The 5,689-nt window shown below is 43.3% G+C and overlaps 1 non-coding gene across 1 annotated transcript; it reads left to right on the top strand.

The window, feature by feature from the left end:
• The first annotated feature begins 737 nt into the window (after positions 1-737).
• LOC115067954 lies at positions 738-839 on the top strand. Its single transcript, XR_003847314.1, has one exon. It is a non-coding gene; the product is annotated as a U6 spliceosomal RNA (small nuclear RNA).
• The last annotated feature ends 4,850 nt before the right edge of the window (positions 840-5,689 follow it).

Raw genomic sequence — 5,689 nt, 5'->3', positions numbered from 1 at the left:
CTTTATCAACCCTTCTCATGTGGAAGACTATCTGCTCCATCTTCCTTGAGATACAAATAGGCATTGTGCAGCTCTACAGTGAGTTTCAAGGAGTTGGCTCTGTCACATGCAGTGCAGTAGGCTTGGACTCACAAGTATGTTTGTTTTATGGTTCATAATTCAGATGTGCAGCTCTAGCAGTTTACTTTAGCAGCTGAATTCTTTGTCTTCCTGGTGTTCTCTCAGGCACCAAGTATAGTGTCATCTCCATGTGGGTGCTCTGCAAACACTAATTGATGGTGACCAGGATAATGATGTTGATGAATGGCTGTATGAAACCGGTGAATCACTTGACTGGAGAGGCTCAGGCACAGCAGTTATGTAATGCTGCTTTACCAAACAGGTAATGTTTCATACTTCAGAGCAACATAGGATGTTCTGCCTGACAGTGCTTAGTCACTGTTTCTAGTCAGAGCCCAACAGGCATCCCTGACAAGAGACCTTCTGAAAGCCGGAGACTGTGTAGGCTGTCTCTTCATGGGGTGAACACAGGTGCTTCACACAGCTGCTTCTTTTGGCTCAGGAGCTACCAAAACTGCTACCAAAACTCTCATAGAAATTAGCCATCAAATAAACAAGAAGATGAAATAGGAAGTCTGAATCAGACAATAAAAACAATCTGGTTGATATGAGGCACACACACAATTGAAAATACAAATTTGGAACCTAGGGTCTCCCCATTTGCAAAATCCAATACTGCTCCCATCAGCAGCTCATGTGCTAAAAGTAAGACTATGCAGAGATAAGTATAGCCCCTGTGCAAGGATGCCACTTAGATTCAGGAAGTGAAATCAATATTTCCTTGGCAAGAAGAGTCTCCATTGTTTTATGTGAAGGGTATATTGGAAGCCAGATATGACTCGTAGACTCATGGTAGTCAGTCTGGGCAACGATGAGTATTTTACTAAAGATAATTCTTTTAGGTAAGTGTAGACACCCTGCTTGACTAATGCCGAGAAACAGATTAGACCAGGAGTCAATCCCCTGGTTTTGTCACTCAGGAGTGCTTTCACTGTCCTCCTGAGAGCCTTAACTGGGAGCTCAGAGTTTGAAGTTCACACAGAGTTTACATATGATAAGTGCTCAAGCAATGCAAAACACATAGGAAATTTCCCATCATAGTAGTCAGAAAACAGAATAGGCCCTGTAACATACCTCTTTGATGCATGCACAAACAGGGCGAGGGGCATGGCAACCTCTTCCCAGCATCCCAGAAACATATGCCTTACTGGTGGTCTCCCCAGCCCAGCATCCTGGGAACAGATTCTCAAAGCTCTGCATCAACAAAGTCCAAAGAAGTCTGTTTACTCTTAGTGAGCCAAGTGTCAGAGCCTGTTAACTCTTAGTGATCAGAGTGCTATTGTCCTTAAGGGACAAGGGGGGTGGCTACAGGTAAGGGGAGCTCTCTGGGCACTAAAGTGCTCCTTACTTTCTGTAGAGAGCATCTATCTGTACTTCCTTCAGAGTCCTGCAGTGCAACTAATTCTCAGCCATCATCTCAGAGGATGAGGATGCCTCATGGTTGCTCACGCTCCCACAGGAGGTCATGGAGTCAGAGCGGAAGCTAGCTCCCTCTGTAGAGCCTCCAGGGAGGGGCTTGTCTTATTCTCAGTGTGAGCAGAAGGGGGCACACTCCCAGGCAATGAAGAGCAGTCCCTTTTAAATCCAAAAGATGTACCTCAAAATATCTTTCAGTTGTTTAACCTCTAAGTTTAAACAGCGTCCTGGTATTTAGTACTGGAAAGAGGGTATAGAAATGGATCTGTTCATGTAATGGTTGTTTTGAGACAGGGTCTTATCTAGTCCAGGTTGGCCTCAGTCAAAGATGACCTTGAACTCCCAGTCTCCTCCCTTTACTTCTGGGATCATAGGTATGTGCTAATATGCCTAGCTGTGATGCAATTTTTTTTAACCAGAAAATTGAAAGTGTTTATAATTAAAAAAAAATACAGCTAGGTATGTTGAATTGTGTCTATAATCCCAGCATTTGGGAGGCCAAAGCCAGAAGATTGTGAGTTCAAAGCCAGCCTGGGCTACATAGCAAGTTCCAGGCTAGCCTAGGTTGCATAGTGAGACCCTGTCTCAAAAAAACAAAGCAAAACAATATATACTATTTGCCTCAACTCATCTCTTACAAAAGCAGTCACCTAAGTGGCAGACGGCATGCTTCATAGTCAATGACTTTTCTCATAGTATAGTTCGGTGATAGAAAAGAAAGCCTGAAAATATTCTATATGTCTACCAAAAGAGAAATGTGATTACAGCTATGTATGATATTAAAAAGAATAGGCTAAGGGGTTGGAAAGACAGCTCAGTCAATGGTTAAGAGCACATACTGTTTTTCCAGAGGATGTGGGTTCAGTTCCTAGCACCCACCTTGAGCGGGTTATAGTCTCCTATAACTCCAGCTCCAGAGGAACTTATACCCTCTCTGGCCTCCACGGGCACACGTGCCTATACACATATGTATAATAATTAAAAATAAAATAAATCTTAGATGGCTCAATGGTTAAGAACACTGCTCTTGCAGAGGACCCGGGTTCGAATCCCAGCAACCATATGGCCACTAAACAACCATCTGTAACTTTAGTTCCGGGGATCCAACGCCCTCTTCTCACCTCTGCAGACACTGCACGACATGGGTGCACTTACATGCAGGCAATATACTCATACCCATAAAACAACAACAACAACAACAACAACAACAACTGGTTGAGATGATACATACCCATAATCCCAGCACTTGGAAAGCACAGGAAGAAGTTCAAGGCCAGAACGGGCTACTATTTTTGTGTAATAAAAAACTACAGAGCCGGGCGTGGTGGTGCACGCCTTTAGTCCTAGCACTTGGGAGGCAGAGGCAGGTGGATCACCGTGAGTTCAAAGCCAGCCTGGTCTACATAATGAGTTGAGGTCAGCTGGGACTACAGGGAGACCCTGTCTCAAAAAGACAAAAAAAGGAGCTGGAGAGATGGCTCAGCGGTTAAGAGCCCTGACTGCTCTTGCAGAGGACCTGGGCTCAATTCTCAGCACCCACACGGTGGCTACGAACCGTCCTTAACTCCAGTTCCAGGGGAATCCTAAGCCCTCTTTGGACCTCCGCGGCATTGCATGACATGGGTGCACTCACATACATGCAGGCAATACACTCATACACGTAAAATAAAAATAATAAATAAAATATTTTTAAAAAGACAAAAACAAAAAAACCAAAAAACTGCAGAATATAACTGAGTGCAAAAAAAGCAAAGCAAACACGTAGGAAATTTCCCATCATAACAGAAAACAGAACAGCCCTGTAACTTAACCTCCTTGATACATGCACAAACAGGGGGAGGGCATGGCAAAGCCTGAAACATGATCTATCAAACACAAAGTATTAAAAATGGTCCCAATGCATTGTGTTCATGTATGAAATTACTGAAGAATAAATACAAAATTTTAAAAAGGTCCCATTTAAAAACTGGCAACATAGCTCAGAAGGTAAAGGCACTTGCCACCGAGCCTGACCACCTGCTTGATTATCAAAATCCACAAAGCAGAAGGTGAGAAGCAACTCCCACAAGTTGTCCTCTGGCCTCAGCACACGTCATGGCACTTGCCCCCTCCCCATCCTCACATAATAAATAAATGTAAAAAAAATTGATTCCATTAAAAAAAAAGAACTTTCAGCTGAAAGTGAAGGGATAGATGGGAAGGGGGGTCTGAGTTCAGATCCCAAGAACCCACTTAAAAAGCTCCAAATGATGGTACATATCTGCAAATGTAGTGCTGGGGTGTGGGAGTAGGGGAGTGGGGGACAGGAGTGGGGCAGGAGAATCCCTGGGCTTGCTAGTCAGTCAGTCTAGCTGAATCAGTGAGCTCCAGGTTTAGTGAGAGACCCCATCTCAAAAAATAAGGTGGATAACAATTGGGGAAGAAACCTGATGTTTACCTCTGGGCTCCACATTCACATGCAAATACATGGTGCACTGATGTCCACACGTACATAAAGACTCAATGATACGTTGTCTGTAAGAGATTCACTTTGGGGGCCAGTGAGATAGCTCAGTGGAGAAAGGGGCCTGCCACCAAGCCTGGGGACCTGATTTAGATCCCTGGACCCACATGGTAAGAGGAGAGGAGCAACTCCGGAAAGTTATTTTCTGACCTCTAAAAATGCACTGTGGCACACAAGTGTGCACACACACACACACACACACACACACACACACACACACAAATGCAGAAAAAAATCCCCCAAATACTTGTAATCCAAGCACTCTGGAGGTGAGGGCAGGAGGACCAGAAGTGTAAGATCATCCTCAGCTACATAATGAGTTTGAGACCAATCTGGGCTACATGAGGCCTGGTCTCAAACAGCACTCCCGGCCAAACAACAACAAAAAGGAAATCTGGACAAACTAATAAAGAGTAAGGAAATTGAATCAGTAATAAAAATATCCATCAAAGAAAAGCCCAGGACTAATGCCTTTGCTGGCAAATATTACTAAACATTTAAATAATTAATGCCAATCTATGAGCTGCAGATATACTCCAATGGCAGTGTTTACCTGTATGTTTACCTAGTATGTGTGAAACATTGGGTTTTATCCCTAGCACTATAAAAATAAAAATGAATTTAAGAAATGGGGAGATTGCTCAGTGGGTCAAGGCACTTGTATGTAAGCCTGATAACCTGAGTTTGATCCTATGGTAGAAGGAGAAAAGTGATTCCCACAAATTTTCCTTTGAAATGAAAGGAAAAACAAAAAAACTCCAAAAAACAAAACAAAAACCCCCCAAAACCCTGAAGGCTGAGCAGATGGCTTAGTGGGTAAGAACACTTGCTGTGAAAGCAAAAGAACCTGAGTTCTAATCTCTAGCACCCACATAAAAGCTAGGGAATAGCGGTATGCTTCTGCAAACCCAGTGTTGGGGGGTTGGGGGGGCGGGACAGGAGGATGCCAGGAGCTCACCGGCCAGCCAATCTAGATGAACCAGTGAGCTTAGAGTTCAGTGAGAGACCACGTCTCAAAAAAGAATGTGGAGGCGGGTGTGGTAGTCCTTGCCTTTAATTTCAGCACTCAGGAGGCAGAGGCAGGCCATCTCTGTGAGTTCTAGTTCCAGACCATATGGGGCTACATAGTGAGATCTTGTCTCAAACAAACAGACAAACAAAAACCATGGAGAAGCAATTGAGGAAGGTACCTAAAACCAACCTCTGGCATCTGAACACATGTACATGGATGTGCACACTTGCATGCACACACAAAATAAAATAAATATAATAGTAATAATAAAAAGGAGTGATACTAACCCTACTCAAAAGTCTTTAAAACTGAAGATTGAAGCACTTTCAAGTTCTTTTTCTGAAGACAGCGTTACCCTCAGAACACTACAAGACAAGGTAATCAGAAGGTGATATATTTGATGAACATACTCTAAAAATCCTGAACGAAATATGAAGAAATGGAATTGAAGAGCACAGTAACATGATCACACACTGTGATTAGCTGGGGTTTATTCCTGGGATGCAAGGATAGTTCAACACATGGCAAAGCAAGAGGTGTGACATGCTACCTTAACAAAGAAAAGGCCCAAATCATACAATCATCTCAGTGTATGCAGAAAGTGCATTTGATGAAACTCAACACTCACACATGTTTAA

The sequence above is a fragment of the Nannospalax galili genome, unplaced genomic scaffold (genome assembly GCF_000622305.1).
Source record: "Nannospalax galili isolate Female #2095 unplaced genomic scaffold, S.galili_v1.0 scaffold467, whole genome shotgun sequence".
Classification (NCBI taxonomy): Eukaryota; Metazoa; Chordata; class Mammalia; order Rodentia; family Spalacidae; genus Nannospalax; species Nannospalax galili.
Note: the sequence above shows the minus strand (reverse complement) of the source record. Positions and strands in the feature narration are given on the sequence as shown.